The following is a 17,967-nucleotide window of genomic DNA, read 5'->3' on the forward strand; positions in this document are numbered from 1 at the left end:
AAGGCTGACTTCAAAATGTAGACCAATTGTCTCCCAGAAGTTCCTACGTGGAAGAACTAAGCGAGGAAAACATTTGAGAAAGGCATAACAAGTATACAGTCACGCGTGACTAGAGGGATTATTACCCGGGAAACCCAATGCCGCAGGAATGAACACCCATGGAAAGGACGTTAAATTAATCTTCTCCTGCTCTCACTCGAGACCCTATCCATGGTGGACCACTTATCAAGAACAAGCCAACAGGCTTGTCGATAGGCTCGGATACAAGGTTGCCGAGAAAAAGGTCAAACGCTTCGTTAAAGCCAAGCCCCACTTCAAAATCGAACGCCGAATCTGCTTTGACCCTGAACAAGAAATGGCACATCATCGGCGTTGGCAACACCCACTCCACTTTATGTGGGAATGTCCACTAAACACGAATCTAAACGCCCATGACCTGAAAACATCCTGGGACTGCATTAACTTGTTGCGCTAATGATCGGGCGGACATCATCGCTCATTCTCAAAACATTGTTCGATGATCTTCCAAAATGGCTTTGAAGCAAACCAAACACATTGGTTAAAAGTGGTAATGACAGCACACTACACTTCGAGGGGTCATCATCAGGAACTACCTCCGCCTCTCACAATTCGGTCATGCTGAAACTACACTTCCTGTTCCCCACGCTCGGTCACTCCATGTGTATGTGTTACGAGCCTCGAAATCTGTACCCCTTCTACTTGGAGCGACTTGATGGGATCTGTTACTCCCCACTTGTAGATCTGGAAAACCCAATCAGGTATGGTCACATCAACATGCCTTCTCCCACTGACCACACTGTTCTTCCCCTAAACTAGCTCACGCAGTCATTCGCCACGGGTTATCTGTGCGAAGCACCCCTTGGGAATAAGATGATTAGAAACCTCTGGTGGCGAATCTGATCCAAGGAGGATATATTCTGATATTTCGATAATTCCATCTAGCCAACCTTATTGACCATTCTTTTCATGATTTCGAGCCAGCTGTCTTGTGATGAGCAACTTCCCATTCCTCCTTTGCAGTTGTGCAATACGGTAGTATTTGCCCTTCGGACACCCTGCAGACACTTTCGGACCTTCGGACACTTCCCAGAGCACTGCAGCCCGTCTCAGCAAGAAAAACAAAAATTGAGCAAGTATTACCTTTCTGGCTTCCATGCAACACCTTCCGCTTTGTGGGAATGTCACCCCTACAATGACACTAATTGGCGTTCAGTTGTTCAGTAACTGACCCGATTGACTCCCACTGGTGTGAAGACACTTTTGCAATATCACAGACCCGATATCCTGTCTCAGTTGGGCATATAAAGAGGTTGCCATGACAGGCCTCGACAGCCACTCCAGTCAGTTTTGAAGCACAAACCACCAGGATGATTTGGTTGAAGGTTACAGCCATTCTCTAACCAATGCGGCGCTGGACAACTCTACATAGGGTCCACCTTTTTGTTTCCCTCGGATAACCAACACTAACTTGCGGTGCGGGGGTCCCGAACACAAGGGTGGGGGGAAATATTCAGCCAGACTCATGATTGACCTCATCGAGGTCAGGTGGGGGGGTCGGACTACGAGACAACACCGTACTGAGCCGCCAGGAGCATTAAAACAAATCTAGTTGTAAAATTCCACCTATGAGACCAGTGAGGAGCAGACGCCCCTAGACGGGGATAATTTGACACGATCTAAATTTACTGAGTGTACCACAACTGTTGTAAATCCTGTGGGACTTACAACCTCAACAAATGGCAAAATAGTCATTCCTTGCCCATGTGTAGTTTCAAACTACAATACAACTAGTGAAAATACTTCTATGCATGTGTTCCGGTACGATAATATTCAATCATAATCTGTAAGATTAACTGGGTCCCCAAAGACAGCAACAGTCAGTCCAGCTACAATCAGTAAGAAGTTAGAGACCTAACCAATCCAATTACCCTGAAACGCGACATAGGAGTCACTCAGTGCAACATGGGAAGGGAAATCTCCAGTGCACTTGTCAATGTTAACACACATGCCACTAATTAAAATAGAACCCTCCATTCCAGGAGGTTAAAGTTATTTAAGTCATGAACCCATTAACACACCACGTACGACTGTTCCAATACTTAAAGAGATACTTCCGGTCGCCCCCCTGAGCGTTAGCTCCTCCTGGATAAATACATACAGCTATGATAATAGACTTCTTCATACCTACTCGACCACTCATAGTGAAGACGAGTACTTGTAGTAAAACCACTACAGGACTCCCTCACACCAATTTCTACTGACCTCCAGGCATTGACCTGAGAAATACTGATTACGTCAGACTCATTCTGAAACAAATTGTAAGTCTGTCAGGATTACTTGGGTTTCCTTCCCTTGACATGGGTGCTTGCTTAAGCGATTAACGCACTATGCACAACGAACATCCAATTAGGATTTATGCAGGTTCACTTAAGGTCCGCAAAGACAGGCCTCCAGTAAAAGTTGAACATTTATTTTGTGAGGCCTATTACTCTACAGCTACCAGCATCACCCATTTCTTCTTCTCAGAAGTTCCATAGGTCTCCCTGTAATGCCCAAAAAACTAGGGCCTTACAAGCTGTAGACGATTATTGATAGTATTTCTAACTTAGATAGTTACCCTAACCAACACCCCCGCATAGGAGAGGCCCTACGAGAATGACGTTGAGACAATGCATGATCAGTCATTTTGCAAGACCATGGACGTAATAGAATACAGTTCCAATTAATGATTAACAGTGGCATAACATATTTTGTTTTGTTTTTATGCTTTCATTCATTTTGTTTCATTTTCTTCGGCATGTAAAAATTGCATAGAGCCATAAACAACTTCCAATACAACCATCAGTTAGTGCAACAACGCCGCTTATTTGGGAGAAATGTATGATATTATTTCAATTGAGTGATGTGTGTGTTGTTAACATTCTGCCTAAGTTACTGCCCCAATCCTTCCAGTCTGGACGACCAGACGATGGTCCGGAACGGGCTTTCCCTAATCCGACCTCCGCTGCCCTCCATGAGCAGACTTCTTCATTTGCAGACCACCCTACCCGGGTCTTCTACCACACCAGAGTGGCGACGCAAACACCGGAATCACCAACTGGACATCTGCCTGTCCAGTCTCATGGAGCAGACTTCATCGCCAGAAACATCACGGGTCGACCACCAGATGGGCGACGATGGTCCACAACCAGGACACCCATGGTCATGTTTATGTATGGTTTTGCAACATGCAGGTTTATTTGCAATTTGAACCCAACAGTGGGTGGGTACTGTCATGAATCAACTACGACATGTTCAATACCAAAACCCCTTGGATGCATGACGTTGCCTGGGTAGGTTTATTACCAGTCATATAACTATACATCTTCTTTTTCCTCTCTTCTCTACCTCTTTCCTGATGGTGAACTATTAGAACCCTTGGTTAACATTAAGGTGAAATTCTGGGATACATGCAGAAGTTGAGAATGAACTACTTATTCTGGTAATCCGACAACTGAACATATGAGTGTACTTAAGGTATATTATGTCAGTTCGGTTGTTCCTCTGGCACATTCTCTCACTGATAAATGACATGAAAACTCTACTGTGGAAAGTCTAAACATCAGGGGTTATCGGATTCACCATGGAATCTTGTTTAAATTCAATGTTTTGAATATGAAATTATTTGTGTGAAAGATGAGATGTAATTAGCTTCCAGAATGAGAGATTCTGGGTTTTGCATGAAGTTTAGGCTCTGCTTGTCTCAAACCAGCTGGCCCGACCCTGTTGAAGGAACATGGGTAAGTCACTTTTACAGACACCACCCCCTTCTCTCCTCCACTATATAAGCCATGTGAACACGAAAATATTTACCTCCATGTGTACAGAGGTGTGAGGACGAACGTCCTATTCAGAATGGTTCAAGATTATACTACAGAACGAAGCCGAAACATCGCATGAGCTTATTGGTTCGTGAATGTATGATAACTATTTGAACTGTATTCACATATGAAGTGATTACCTCATTAGATTGTTAGCAACTGCAAACGTAAATTAGAACAGACAGAGTATCCAGTCTACCAGATACTAGCTCAGCAAGCGAGACATTCGTCAAAGGATATCAAAAGAGCTCTCCGGTCTGGGCAAGACGGCCCTTCCCCACTCTACCACCAACCTACCGAAAGCGCCAGCTCAGAGTAAAGATTTATTGCATTTCCTTTCCAAATGGCGGTAATTTAGAATGCATAAGATATTGGTATTTACGATAGCACAGCTCGCCCTTTCTTCCTCAGTCTTCCCCGCTCTTTACACTGAAACCCTCCCAGCCCCTTTTCTTTGTGTAACAGCTGTATCATATCCCTGTTTCCCGCCCCTCCCTCATGCTCCCCTCACGTCAATTTGTAAATCAAATATGATTTTTCGCCACCCTGTATCTGCAAATGTACTACCATGTGATTTAGTTAGTATTTTAGCTACTATAAATAATTTAAACCCAATTTGTTATCTGCTGATTTCACTTGTTAGCAAGGCTCTCGTGAAGATTCACACCAAGATTTACAAACTTTCAGATTGAGGACTGAATACGATGGTAGTACTCGTACGATTAACTATCTACTGCGTATTATGTGTAAATATTATTGATCAGTCTTTAAGAGTTTATTCGGAAGATAACAGCTCTATAAATATATTCGTCGGTGCCCCTCCTCTCTTCAGTTAATTACATTTACATATTAGTTCAATCAGGTAATTTTAATTTACGGAGAATTATTTTATAGAATAGCATGTCATAACACTTAATCGGATCAGCCAAAGACACGACAGTAACAAAATGTTGAAAAGAGAAAGGGTCGAATGCTTTCAAAAGCATTTTAGTATCCATTTCTGAACAAAAAACAAGATGAACATGGCATAAGTTCAAAGGATGGACAAGAGTGTGTATAGTTTTGATGGAATAAATATTTTTATTTTTTTGAAGGCCCTTTTTTCCTGTCTGAAAAATGGAAAAAAAATGTATTCAACAAAAGTAATACATTCGGTACCATTTCCACAGTGTAAATGTAAGCAAAAACTTTTTAGGACCAGGCTCTCCAACCCCTGTTCCGGACTTGCTACCATCCTGTAGTTTTTCACTCCAACTCTAAACTAGCACACCTCATTCTAATAATTAGCTGTTTTTTTTAATATATGTTTTATTTATTTAACTAGGCAAGTCAGATAAGAACCAAATCTCTTAGTTACCATGACGGCCTACCCGCCAAACACTGGACGACGCCTGGCAATTGTGCGCCGCCTATGGCTCTCAATCCCGGCGGATTGATGCACCTGGATTCCAACCAGGCCTTAGACCGCTGCGTCACTCAGAGATCGACAATGATAAGCCCAAAATGATAAGCTGACCCAGTATAGTTACAATCGGGTTGTAGTTAAACCTACAGAGGGTATCTCTCCAGAACAGGTTGAGTTAAAACCTACAGGAGGGTTAGCTGTCCAGACAGGGTGGCAGTTAAAAACCTTAATGGGGGATATCTCTCCAGGAACAGGTTGGAGTTAAAACCTACAGGAGGGTAGCTGTCCAGGACAGGGTTTGGAGTTAAACCTACAGGAGGTTAGCTGTCAGAACAGGGTTTGGAGCTTAAAAAACTACAGAGGGTAGCTCTCCAGGACAGGGTTGGCAGTTAAAACCTACAGGAGGTATGCTATCAAGGAACAGGATTGAGTTAAAACTAACAGGAGGTAGCTCTCCAGGAACAGTGGTTGAGGAAGTTAAAAACCTACAGGAGGGTAGAACTGTCCGACAGGTTGAGTTAAACCCTACAGAGGTAGCTCTCCAAGAAAGGTTGGAGTTAAAAACCTACAGGAGGGTAGCGTGTCCAGAACAGGTTGGAACCCCTGTGTTATATTACTATAGCTTTATCATGTTATACTGTATGTAAATAAAAAGACTTTAATTATGTATTGCAGAGAAGACTTTTCATAAAGCGGTAGGCGCTATTATTGTAACTTACTTGGCTCTTAAAAAGTTGACATTGGAGTAGTGTAGGTTGTTAAGACATTATTTCAGAATATTGGGATGTAATAGCCTACCAATCGGCATTCACCGAGTAAATTAATGTTGTGATTTTTGACTGAACAACTTCTGGCCAAATGTTCTATTTTTCAGGAGATTCAGAAAAACTGAATCTTCCACATAACTTACCACACCACCTATACCGCCGCACCTTACCGCACTCCTGCCACAAACCACCTAACCCACCATCCCGTACCGCAGCCACCAACTACCGCAGCAGCCAACTACCACACTCACACCATCCTTACCGCACCCACCCTACCGCCAGCTACCACATACTTCATCGCCAGCACCATCCACGCATACCGCAGCCCACTACCGCCAGCACCACCTACCACAATGCCTGCCCCAACTTTCCAACCTACAATGGCACCAGCTACACCACCTACACAAAGCCCTAATCCTGCACCTATCACTGCAGCTATAATAATTTTCTCCCATCTAGCACAAACTACCTTCTCCCTTTCCACCCTCTTCTTCTCAATATTCTCATTCTCCATCCTCTCCCTCTCCATCCTGTCCTTCTCAATCCTCTCCTTATCCATACTCTCCCTCTTCATCCTCTCCTTCTCCATCCTCTCCCTATCCTCCTCCAACTCCATAATGACCCTCTCCCTTGTCTCCCTCTGGATCCTCTCCATCTCCCTCTGGATCCACTCCTTCTCCCTCTGGATCCTCTCATCCTCCTCTTTCTGGAGCCACTCCTTCTCCCTCTGGATCCTCTCCTCCTCCTCCCTCTGGATCCTCTCCTCCTCCTCTTTCTTAGCCCTGGCTGCATCCTCAAACATCTCATTGGTGTAGCAGGTTCCTCCATTCTCCTCCACCATTCTGTCTATCTTCTCCATCAGCTTTGTGACCTGAGCTCTGCTTCCTCTTGCTTTATTGTTGAGGACATAGTACCTCCCTCCACACTGCTCTACCACTCTACTGAGGTCACTGTTCCCACCAATCAGCTTCTCTAGACTGTTACCCTCTAAAGTATCTCCATGGGTGAAGAGGATGATGGTGTGCTTTGCCAGTCCTGACCCAAAAACACTCTCTAGAATTTCAATAGGTTTTTTCTCCTGCTCTGTGAACCTGTCATTCACTCGTAAAACTAAGAGGAAGGCATGAGGCCCTGGACTAGACTCATAGATGCTCCTAACAATCTCCTTTGTCAATTCTTCAGCAGTAAGCTGTGTGTCAAACAGTCCTGGAGTGTCAACTACACTGACATCCCTCCCATCTACTGCTGCCTGCTTCATTTCTGTTTCACGTGTTACTGAGGACGGGTTCAGTTCAGAATGGAAATAWTCTCCATCTAGGATGGTGTTTCCTGTTGCACTCTTCCCAACACCGCTTTTTCCAAGCAGAACAATCCTTCTCTCTGGGAGATTCCTGATGGAGGAGCTCCTTGAAACWGTTGAATCTGTYTATAGAGAAATACATCACATTTGWTAAACTGATACATTAAAATGACTACCATCTCATCCCCTATACAGGCAGTTATTGGTGCACTGAATAATAATGATTTATGTCTGGTGTTTAAATCTTTATGGTGYATGTGGAGTTCAGGTGGGATTTGTACCAACTGAGGAGCTCTCGTACACCAAGGAAACTTATTAAAAGATTCAATCTGGGATTTGGGAAGCTTTTCTACAGTCATTTCAATTCTTGATATGCATTGATTCTTGAATAATAATATCACTGTAGCTTCAACATATAAAACTATCTATTGGTTGTCATGGACTGTCAGTCATTACATCTAAAGCACTGAGAGGTTACATTTCTCCAGCTCCATCCCAGCTGTATACCACATTAAGTGGCTGAGGGGGACATTGTTGTTACCCCAGAATGTATATCTTTAACCAGAAGACCAGAGGGATATACTACGTAGTGGGATAGAGGAGTTAGCTAGCTAACTTTGGTCAATTCTGAGTTCAACTCGGGATAACTGTTAAACTTAACGAGAACCCCCTTTTTCACACCTATTGAAAATACTAATATTAAGTCACACTAAGTTTCACTGTGTGTTATGATTCAAATGCATCCTGTCATTACTAGTGTGATGTATTTGAATATTACTATTTCTAACACAAAATAACATTTGATTAATAAAACATTTTATAAATCTTCCTCAAGTATTGTCTCAGTCATTGTCATGCCAAACAAAATAACTGTTCTTACAATTCTCAGGCAGGGCTACCTATAATCACCTCTGCTACAGGAGACACATGAAAAGATTGTGTTCATAATGTTATCAATGACATGACCTACTGAGCTCTCATCTAGAATATCTAGTTTTCTATCATCAGTATTATACGCTTCAAAACACAGTATTTCAATCATGGAAACATTTACAATTAGCCTACATTACATTTCTGGCTAATCCTTTATATAAACAGTTAGTTATACTTACTGAGACAGATGGATGTCTTTTCCAGCAGTGATTTGACCTGCTCAGGATCACCCCTCTTGTTGTTGAACACATGGTATCTTCCATCGTATTTTCTCATCACTTGTGTGAGGTCATCTGACTCCTCAATGTATTCTTCTATAGTCTGGTCTTCCAACTCATCTCCTCTGGTGAACAGGATCCAGGTTTGCTTCAAAAGACTCTCTCCTAGAAGATATTCTACTTTACTGATGACCCTCTTCTCTTCTTCTGTTAATCTATCTAACTTCACCACCAGGAGAAACACACGGGGACCAGATGAGGTTAACTTGAGGACATCCTGGAATTTCTCCTGAATTTGCTCTTCAGATTGATCAGAGTTACAGAATCCTGGAGTGTCATACACGACAAGATCTCTTCCTTCAATGGTGACATTTTGTTTCTCAATATTAGCAGTCACTGATTTTAATATTTTCTTTGAGACAAAATCTTTTCGTCCCAGGATGGTGTTTCCTGTGGCACTCTTCCCTGCTCCTGTTGTACCAAGTAACACCACCTGCAATGGTCTGGATGTCTGTTGCACAGGTTTGGATGGGTGCCCCATCTTCAAGGAATTATCTTGTTATAGCCGAGCAGTGTGACGTGTGAGGCTGGAATCTAAATACAATAGAAATAAATAATTACATTATTTTCTAAGATGCAAAATGCAGAAAAACAAGTAACAACCCAATGATATGAACAGCCATCACCTGGTTATTACATGCAAACTGGAATTAATAATTTACACACAAAAAATGTGATTTGAGAATAAAAGGGTAAACGGTAGTCTAGCAGAACTATAAACAGCCTGGAACATGRCTAGTTKACAYCARTGATTGTTMARCTATAACTGTTTTCAGYTGGTAGGCTACAAGCACCCCAATGGGCACAGACATCAGTTCAACTTCTAGTTTTGATTTATATTGATGTCAAATAAAGTGAATTCAATGTGAAATCCACAAAACRCTGAGSCATGTCYTTGCATTTTGGTTAAAAGTTMATTTAAACTGACWGCTTTRCTGCTTTYMTTCAGGAATAMCACTATGTGTCATRGACATTTAMCATAAAACTATCAGCCTACATGTAAAATGACTTGATTGAAATTACTGTTTATTACTGAAATAACAATATTTAGGCTACATATTCGTATTAAATCAGACAACACAATCGTAGCATAACACAATCATATTAATAGGACTGTCTATTGAAAATACGTCTTCAATGACGCAGTTATAATTGTCGAAATCCAGACCACCTTTGAAGCTAACACATTGTTCTTCATGTTGACCATTATTATCCGGAAGACAGTACTAGGTTACTAATAATGTAGTAATCTAATAGATTTACATAAATCATTAAAATAGATAACAATTTACCTACTTTCGTATTAGATATCTTGAACGTTCTTAAATGCTACGGAGTTGAAATTGTTCAGCTTCAACAGTTTCACTTTCAGTCTCCAGTGTTCTCATTTTATCTAACACTTAAACCACTCCCCTAAGTTCACTAGACAAACCCTATATCATCGTATCCTTTTTTTCCCTGCTGATAAACTCCCAACAAAACTCAGTTATCAATAACATTTCAAGATGAAATATAGAAAAAATAATTAATGTGTTGAGACCAGTAAACTATCATTGGCGGCAAGCGGACAGTCGGCCACAGGCTACTGTCTGCACCTTTTAAAAGGACATTTCCATGAAGTTCGTGCAAATCGCAACAGCACAGCGAATGATGCAGATATCGGCTTAAGCCTAAATGACCATTAAAATGTATTCGCCTTTAAAATGTATGCGCCTTTAAAATGTCTGCACAGCCTTCTCCTTAGGGACAGTTCTAAATGTACTGTTCGAAATTTACACGACCATCAGAGTCAGCTGCAGATAGTAATGATCAGCTGGGGGTAAACCAGATTTTCAACATTTTTGATGCCATATTTATAATAATATAAAATATACGCAATGAAATTTTCCACCTACAGGTTTCTGTGCCAATAGACCACACAACTAATAAACAAAGCATACCTTCTGCAGGCGCTTCAATAAATCTACTATTTAAAAAAGCATAGGGTACTAGGGCGTAACTAGTACCCTAATTGCTGACAGAAAAAAGCAAGGTTTGAAACAAATTTGGTATGTGGATGAAGGTAATGAGGAGGGGAATTAACTACAAAGGGAAATAAATGGCTACAGTTTACACTTTTTTTGTTATTTTTTCATGTAATGTTGTTTTTATAAAAGGGGTGTTTCTTTAAGTGTGGGTTAACTGAGTATGGGCTCACGAGTAGCGCAGCCGTCTAAGGCACTGCATCTCAGTGCTTCAGGCATCACTACAGACACCCTGGTTCAATTCCATGTTGTATCACAACCGGCTGTGATTGGGAGTCCAATAGGGTGGGGTTTGGCCGGTGTTGGCTGTCATTGTGAAATAAGAATTTGTTCTTAACTGACTTGCCTAGTTAAATAAATACAAATAAAACTGTCCCCAGGTGGTGCGAATAGAACATTCAGTTTTCTGCCTGAGTGTGGCGCTGTTTACCACTATTTTCAGGGTTATTTTGTGACCAGAGCCAAACTACTTATTTCACTCATCTAGAGATTGAAATAAGAGTGTTTTTTAAAAAGATGTCCCTGACTGACATGGACTGTTTCCTCACCTTATTCTCCTCGTGGCTATCCATGGTTGTTGGTTCTTTACCTGGTAACAACAAGTGGAAACAAAACAAGGACTAAATCAATAGACTGGTTACATCTGTGTAGTTGTTTCAGTGCACTCAGGCTTTTGTTACGTTTCAGTGGAGCTCCACATTATTCTTTTGAGCCCAACATTTTTAGCAACAGGCTTGCTGGTATTGGCATTAATACACGTCACATATTAGTTTGCAAACATTTTTTTTTTATCATTGAGTTAATAAAGCTGCATACAAACATGGTCTCTTTTTGTTTTCTTGAGGAAGGCAGCGCCACAATGCAGGTGTTTCAGTCCAGCTCAGTGCTTTCTGTGGTGGAGGGGCAGCCAGCGTAAAATACAGAGCGTAGGTGTACAGTACATTTACATTTAAGTCATTTAGCAGACGCTCTTATCCAGAGCGACTTACAAATTGGAAAGTTCATACATATTCATCCTGGTCCCCCCGTGGGGAATGAACCCACAACCCTGGCGTTGCAAGCGCCATGCTCTACCAACTGAGCCACACGGGAGCACCTTGGGTTGAGGTCTCTGTATGTGTTATATAAATAAAGGGTTGGCTATTATTATAAAATAAAACACTGAAATAAAGTAAACAAACACATGAGAATACATTATTTAATGAACTCATTCTATAATTAATTTGTTTAAACCGTGAATGCACCATTTCCTCCTGAGAGACTGGTATAAAAGTAAGTTACATGATCTCTGTTCATCTTAGGGAGGAGGGATACGGATGTTTAGTAAACTTGCTTTATTTACAGCTGCATCAAGGCCTCTTGAAAGTAGGGTTGGAATGATTTCATCAATTCAGTAGCTTAAATTCAATGAAGGATGTAAATTGTGAACTGAAAAATCCTCTTTGAAAATAGATGACAGTTGTCAATTCTTGAATTTTAATTAGGGGTCCTTAGTCCATTATGGAAATTTAACATATATAGGTCAGGTTTATAATTGGCTACAACATTCGTCTTATAAAGCCTAACAAAGGTCTAGTCCTACTGTAAATGACAGTCGACTTATGACTGCTATAAAATGCCTACGAGACGAGTGCAACAGGCAGGTATCTGGGTATGAGACCTTCTCATGTTCTGTTTGAAAGTGAAACTAAACAAACAGGCACCGACATTTTGTGCAGGATAGAGACATTTTACTGTTGACTGCAGCTCATCTCCTCGATTGATGTATGTAACCTGGTTATAGGAATATAGGCTTGCCTACTCTTGTCGTGGCATATTTTTTAGGTTAAAGCCGTCTTTGGATCAACAGCGTGACAAGTATAGACTATTCAGAACATGTTGCAGTAATAATTGTTTACTGAAATGACCGAATACATTTCCGCTCATTATTTGGTAACTTGTCTGTGAGGAAGAAAACGGAGTAACAGTCGTGACCATTTCTTGAAGACAGACGGCTCACTCACACTCATTGAACTATCGGACTTTATATTCTAGACCCCTGTAAGTAAAAGTATATCAATCTTAGTTTAAATACGTAAACCTTTAGTTTATATGTCAAGCTTTAGGCCTAATAAAATGGCCATAATATTGATCATGCTATTGTTTTAGTCTAAGACGCCATCTGTCTTTGTAACATAATATTACGACTTCAAGACAAAGTTCTAATGAACATTATGGGCCACAATTTAGAATGAATTTGCTATAACAGTTATGTTAATAAAGACAAAGATTAGGCCCCATTACACTATAATTCATGTCATGTATATACTTTGATTTAATTGTTTTAATCCGTATTTGAAGGAACAGTGTGCTAATGCACCCTACTCTGACTTCCACAAGAGACATTAGTTTGACACATGTTGTCTATGATTAATCAGGACTGGTGGTTAGTATCACTACAACAATCGACAATGGCAGACCTGGATTCACTACAGCCCCCCTCATCCTCCTGATGTCAGGATTGTGCTGCTGAGTAAAACTGGAGTGGGGAGAGTGCAACAGAAACACCATTCTGGGTCAAGACGTGTTTCACTCAGCTTTGGGCTTTTCCTCAGTTACCATGAAATGTTCAAAGAGAACTGTTCTCATTGGACGGAATAGGTCAGTGTGGTTGACACTCCATGACTTCTTCTTTGCAACACACACACAGGAGGTTTTGAGATTCAGAGATAGAAGAATGTATTCCACCTGTCTGTCCCTGGACCCCAAGCATTTATCTTTGTTCTAACTCTTGATACTTTCACTGAGCAGGAGACAGATGTAGTCACTGTATTTGAGAAATGTTTTGTGAAGTAGCTTCAAGATACACCATCATTGTCTTTACTCATGGAGACGAGCTGAACAACAGAACAATAGAGGAACTAGTAGAGAACAATGTTAAGTTGTCTGAGCTCACTTAAAGAGCGTGGTTTGGATATCATGTTAACTTAACAACAAAGACAGAGCCAATAGAAACCAGGTGGACTGAGCTGCTGGAAAAGATACTCATCATGATGTATGTGAATGAAGGTAGATGTTACACACATGACTGCTGGCAGGAGGCACAAAGAAAGGCAAGAGGAGAGACGGAGTTGATGAAAGAGGAGAGTCACAGGGGACGAGAGCAAAGAGAAGAACAGAGATGTTAGAGAAGAAAGAGCGAGAGAGCACTGTGTGGGCAGCGATTCTGTCTATTTTATATATGAACCAAAGCATTTCTATCTGATCAGTGCTTTATTTGCAGTGCATGGGAGGCAATTGTGTATGGAGCAAAGGCCCTGTGATGTGACAGAGTTCATAAGGGCTTCTTCTGATAGGGTGTTAACTGAGGCATGGGAGCTGGATCATACACACTTATAGACATAGCCTGGGGACAGATTTTAACACAGGTTGTAAGATCTACTATAGCCACTGAGATCCAGACTGGGAAATCAGTTGGAATAGCAATGGTTTCATAAGGAGCAGCAGCAGTTGGTGGATTGACAGGAAGTTAGTTGGCCAGGAGGAGGAGTGGTGTTAGGAGGATTATCAGGGTTGTTAGGGAGGATTATCAGGGTTGTTAGGAAGAGTAGTCAGGGTTGTTAGGAGTAGTTGGTGTGGATGGCGTTAGATTAAAATCATGATGTCATCTATATTTAAATACCCTTTTGGAAAATGGTGTCAAGGTGTTCAAGACAGAGATTCATGTGAGGGAGAGTACATAGAGAGATGAGCCCTTGATGAGTACATACAATTCTGTATTTCATAATAGACAGTATAACATCTAGCTCTCTTATGGCATTTTACAGTCTTGTTATAATGCTCTATGAACTGCTAAATGTTTGTGAGGCAGGTATTAGTGCATAAACTGTACATTACAATGTATTATGCATATGCTCATAAGCAGTTAATAAAATAAGCTTATAATGCATTATGAAAAGGGTATTCATAGGAGGTGTTCCCACAAAAAATATGTTTTATTGTCACATACAACCGGATAGGTGCAGTGAAATGTGTTTATTTTACAGGGCTCTATTCAGTCTGTATTAATGAAGTGTTACAGATTGTGCGATCGAAATTTAAAGGTAATTTTGACTGAGACGACACTATGCAGCGTTTACCGTGAATGCAGACCGCTAAACTGGGAACATTACTTTAAATTTCAATCACTCTTTACTGCTGAATCAGCGATACAGATTGATCCAAACCTTAGATCAACTCTGTGGTTTGAGACATGAGTTCTTTGTTTCAGATGATGTCGCTGACCTTACAGCTATAATGGAATGTCAGATACAATGGAATGCTTGTAACGGCGTTCCTCCTCCTCTTCATCCGAAGAGAGGAGCAGGGATTGAACCAAAATGCAGGTCTTGATATGAATGATTATTAAAGAAAAGACGGAAACACGAAACACTTTAACAAACTACAAACGAAGTAGACAGACCTGGACTTACGAACTTACATTTTTATTTATTTTATCGTTATTTTACCAGGTAAGTTGACTGAGAACACATTCTCATTTGCAGCAACGACTGGGGAATAGTTACAGGGAGAGGAGGGGGATGAATGAGCCAATTGTAAACTGGGGAGTATTAGACGTGACGGTGATGGTTGAGGCCAGATTGGGAATTTAGCCAGGACACCGAGGGTTAACACCCCTACTCTTACGATAACACATGGGATCTTTAATGACCTCAGAGAGTCAAGGACACCCGCCTTTAACGTCCCATCCGAAAGACGCACCCTAACACAGAGCAGTGGTCCCCAATCACTGCCCTGGGGAATTGGGATCTTTGTTTAGACCAGAGGAAAGAGTGCCTCCTACTGGCCCTCCAACACCACTTCCAGCAGCACCTGGTCTCCCATCCAGGGACTGACCAGGACAACCCTGCTTAGCTTCAGAAGCAAGCCAGCATGGTATGCAGGGTGGTTGGTATACATGTAACGAAGAACGAACGAACACAGTACTGATATAAAAAACGGAACGAACGATACAGTCCCGTAGGTAACGTAACAACAGACACAAGACAAGCACCGCACTAGATAGAACAACCGACACAAAGATGACAATGTGACACCACCTACCTAATATGATCTCAATCAGAGGAGATGAAGAACACCTGCCTCTAATTGAGACATATCAGGTACCCATTAAACCAACATAGAAACACAACACATAGACTGCCACACAAACTCACGTCCTGACCAACTAACACATACAAAAACTAACAGAAAACAGGTCAGGAACGTGACAATGCTTTACATTACTGACTATCGTCCCGTAGGGAACATTTGTTAGAGTCATGTGCACATTTAAAAGACAAAGGACAAGAACAATAGAAACATTTATTAACAGTCAAATTCATAACACTTGACATACAGTAGGCTATATACAGTATGATTGCCGGCTTTCTGGTCTTAATGAATGAGATGCCACCAGCCTTTGGTCTTAATGAATAGATGCCAACCAGCACCTTCTGGTCTGAATGATCATCATGAATAGATGCAACCAGCCTCTTGGTCTTAATGAATAGATGCCAACCAGCCTTCTGGTCTTAATGAATAGATGCCAACCAGCCTTCTGGTCTTAATGAATAGATGCCAACTGAATGCCAACCATTGATTCAGACATGTATTTTTTGGTGCCATTGCCATGTCACACTGTCAGTACTTGACCTGAGAGAGGACAAACAGTACTAACAGGCTGATAACCAATGATGTTGAATGTAAGGTCTGCATCATTTATCTCCACTTCTAAGAGACACCATTTACCATAACATCTGATGTGATCTAGATGTTAATGGAAGAGTTCTGATCTGGAGATAAAATGTAGTAAAATATGAAGTATGTGGGACTGTTTGTCCCCCTCCCCCCGCTAATATGAAATAACATTTCACCTTATTGATTGGATGATTTATGGACACAAGTTTGTAAATTGGTAACTGAGTGTTATTAATAAAGTCATTGGCAGCATTCCAAACACTTAAAATACACACCCTATCCCTTCAGCCCTCAAATTAAGTGGACACATCTGATGACGTATCATGACGTCTGACGAGTATGCACTTTTAAAATGGACCGCCCTTGCCCGGAAATTCGTTCATGCCACGATGATTGTGTTTTCAGCCACCGGTAGCTTGTGGGTGTTTCATATATATATATATACAGTGGGGAGAACAATTATTTGATACACTGCCGATTTTGCAGGTTTTCCTACTTACAAAGCATGTAGAGGTCTGTCATTTTTATCATAGGTACACTTCAACTATGAGAGACAGAATCTAAAACAAAAATCCAGAAAATCACATTGGATGATTTTTAAGTAATTCATTTGCATTTTATTGCATGACATAAGTATTTGATCACCTACCAACCAGTAAGAATTCTGTCTCTCACAGACCTGTTAGTTTCTCTTTAAGAAGCCCTCCTGTTCTCCACTCATTACTTGTATTAATTGCACCTGTTTGAACTCGTTACCTGTATAAAAGACACCCTCTCTTCAATCAAAACTGACGCCCATCTCTGTGAGACACCACCTTAACAACCATTGCCTGATTAGCAACACCCCCAATAACAGAGAACATATTATATAATTGTCACGCCCTGACCATAGTCTATGGTCTTTTAGGTCAGAGCGTGGCTAGGGGGGTTCTAGGTATTGTGTTTCTATGTTGGTGTGTTGGTATGGTTCCCAATTGGAGGCAGCTGATTATCGTTGCTTCTAATTGGGGATCATACTTACTTTGTCCTTTTTGAATGAGCGTGACACCGAGGCCTGTACTCTGGAGCAGGATAAACTGAGGTGGAGGGTCCGTCATGGTCTGGTGCGTTGTGTTTCAGCATCATCGGACTGAGCTTGTTGTCATTGCAGGCAATCTCAACACTGTGCGTTATAGGGAAGACATCCTCCTCCCTCATGTGGTACCCTTCCTGCAGGCTAATCCCGACATGACCCTCCAGCATGACAATGCCACCAGCCATACTGCTCGTTCTGTGTATGATTTCCTGATAGACAGGATTGTCAGTGTTCTGCCAAGGCCAGCGAAGAGCCCGGATCTCAATCCCATTGAGCACGTCTGGGACCTGTTGGATCGGAGGGTGAGCTTGGGTTGGATAGAGTGGGTAACATCTCACGCAAACTGGCAAATCTGGTGCTGTCCAGAGGGAGGAGATACTGCAGTACTTAATGCAGCTGATGGCCACACCAGATACTGACTGTTACTTTTGATTTTGACCCCCTTTGTTCAGGGACACATTATTCCATTTTGTTAGTCACATGTCTTGTGGAACTTGTTCAGTTTATGTCTCAGTTGTTGAATCTTGCTATGTTCATGCAAATTTTTACACATGTTAAGTTTGCTGAAAATTAACGTAGTTGACAG

General features: G+C 41.4%; 1 pseudogene; it reads right to left on the reverse strand.

The window, feature by feature from the left end:
• Positions 1-6,300: 6,300 nt before the first annotated feature.
• Positions 6,301-17,967, reverse strand: part of LOC112071860 (GTPase IMAP family member 8-like) — a 24,221-nt pseudogene continuing 12,554 nt past the window's right edge.

This window comes from Salvelinus sp. IW2-2015, unplaced genomic scaffold, assembly GCF_002910315.2.
Source record: "Salvelinus sp. IW2-2015 unplaced genomic scaffold, ASM291031v2 Un_scaffold1747, whole genome shotgun sequence".
Taxonomy (NCBI): Eukaryota; Metazoa; Chordata; class Actinopteri; order Salmoniformes; family Salmonidae; genus Salvelinus; species Salvelinus sp. IW2-2015.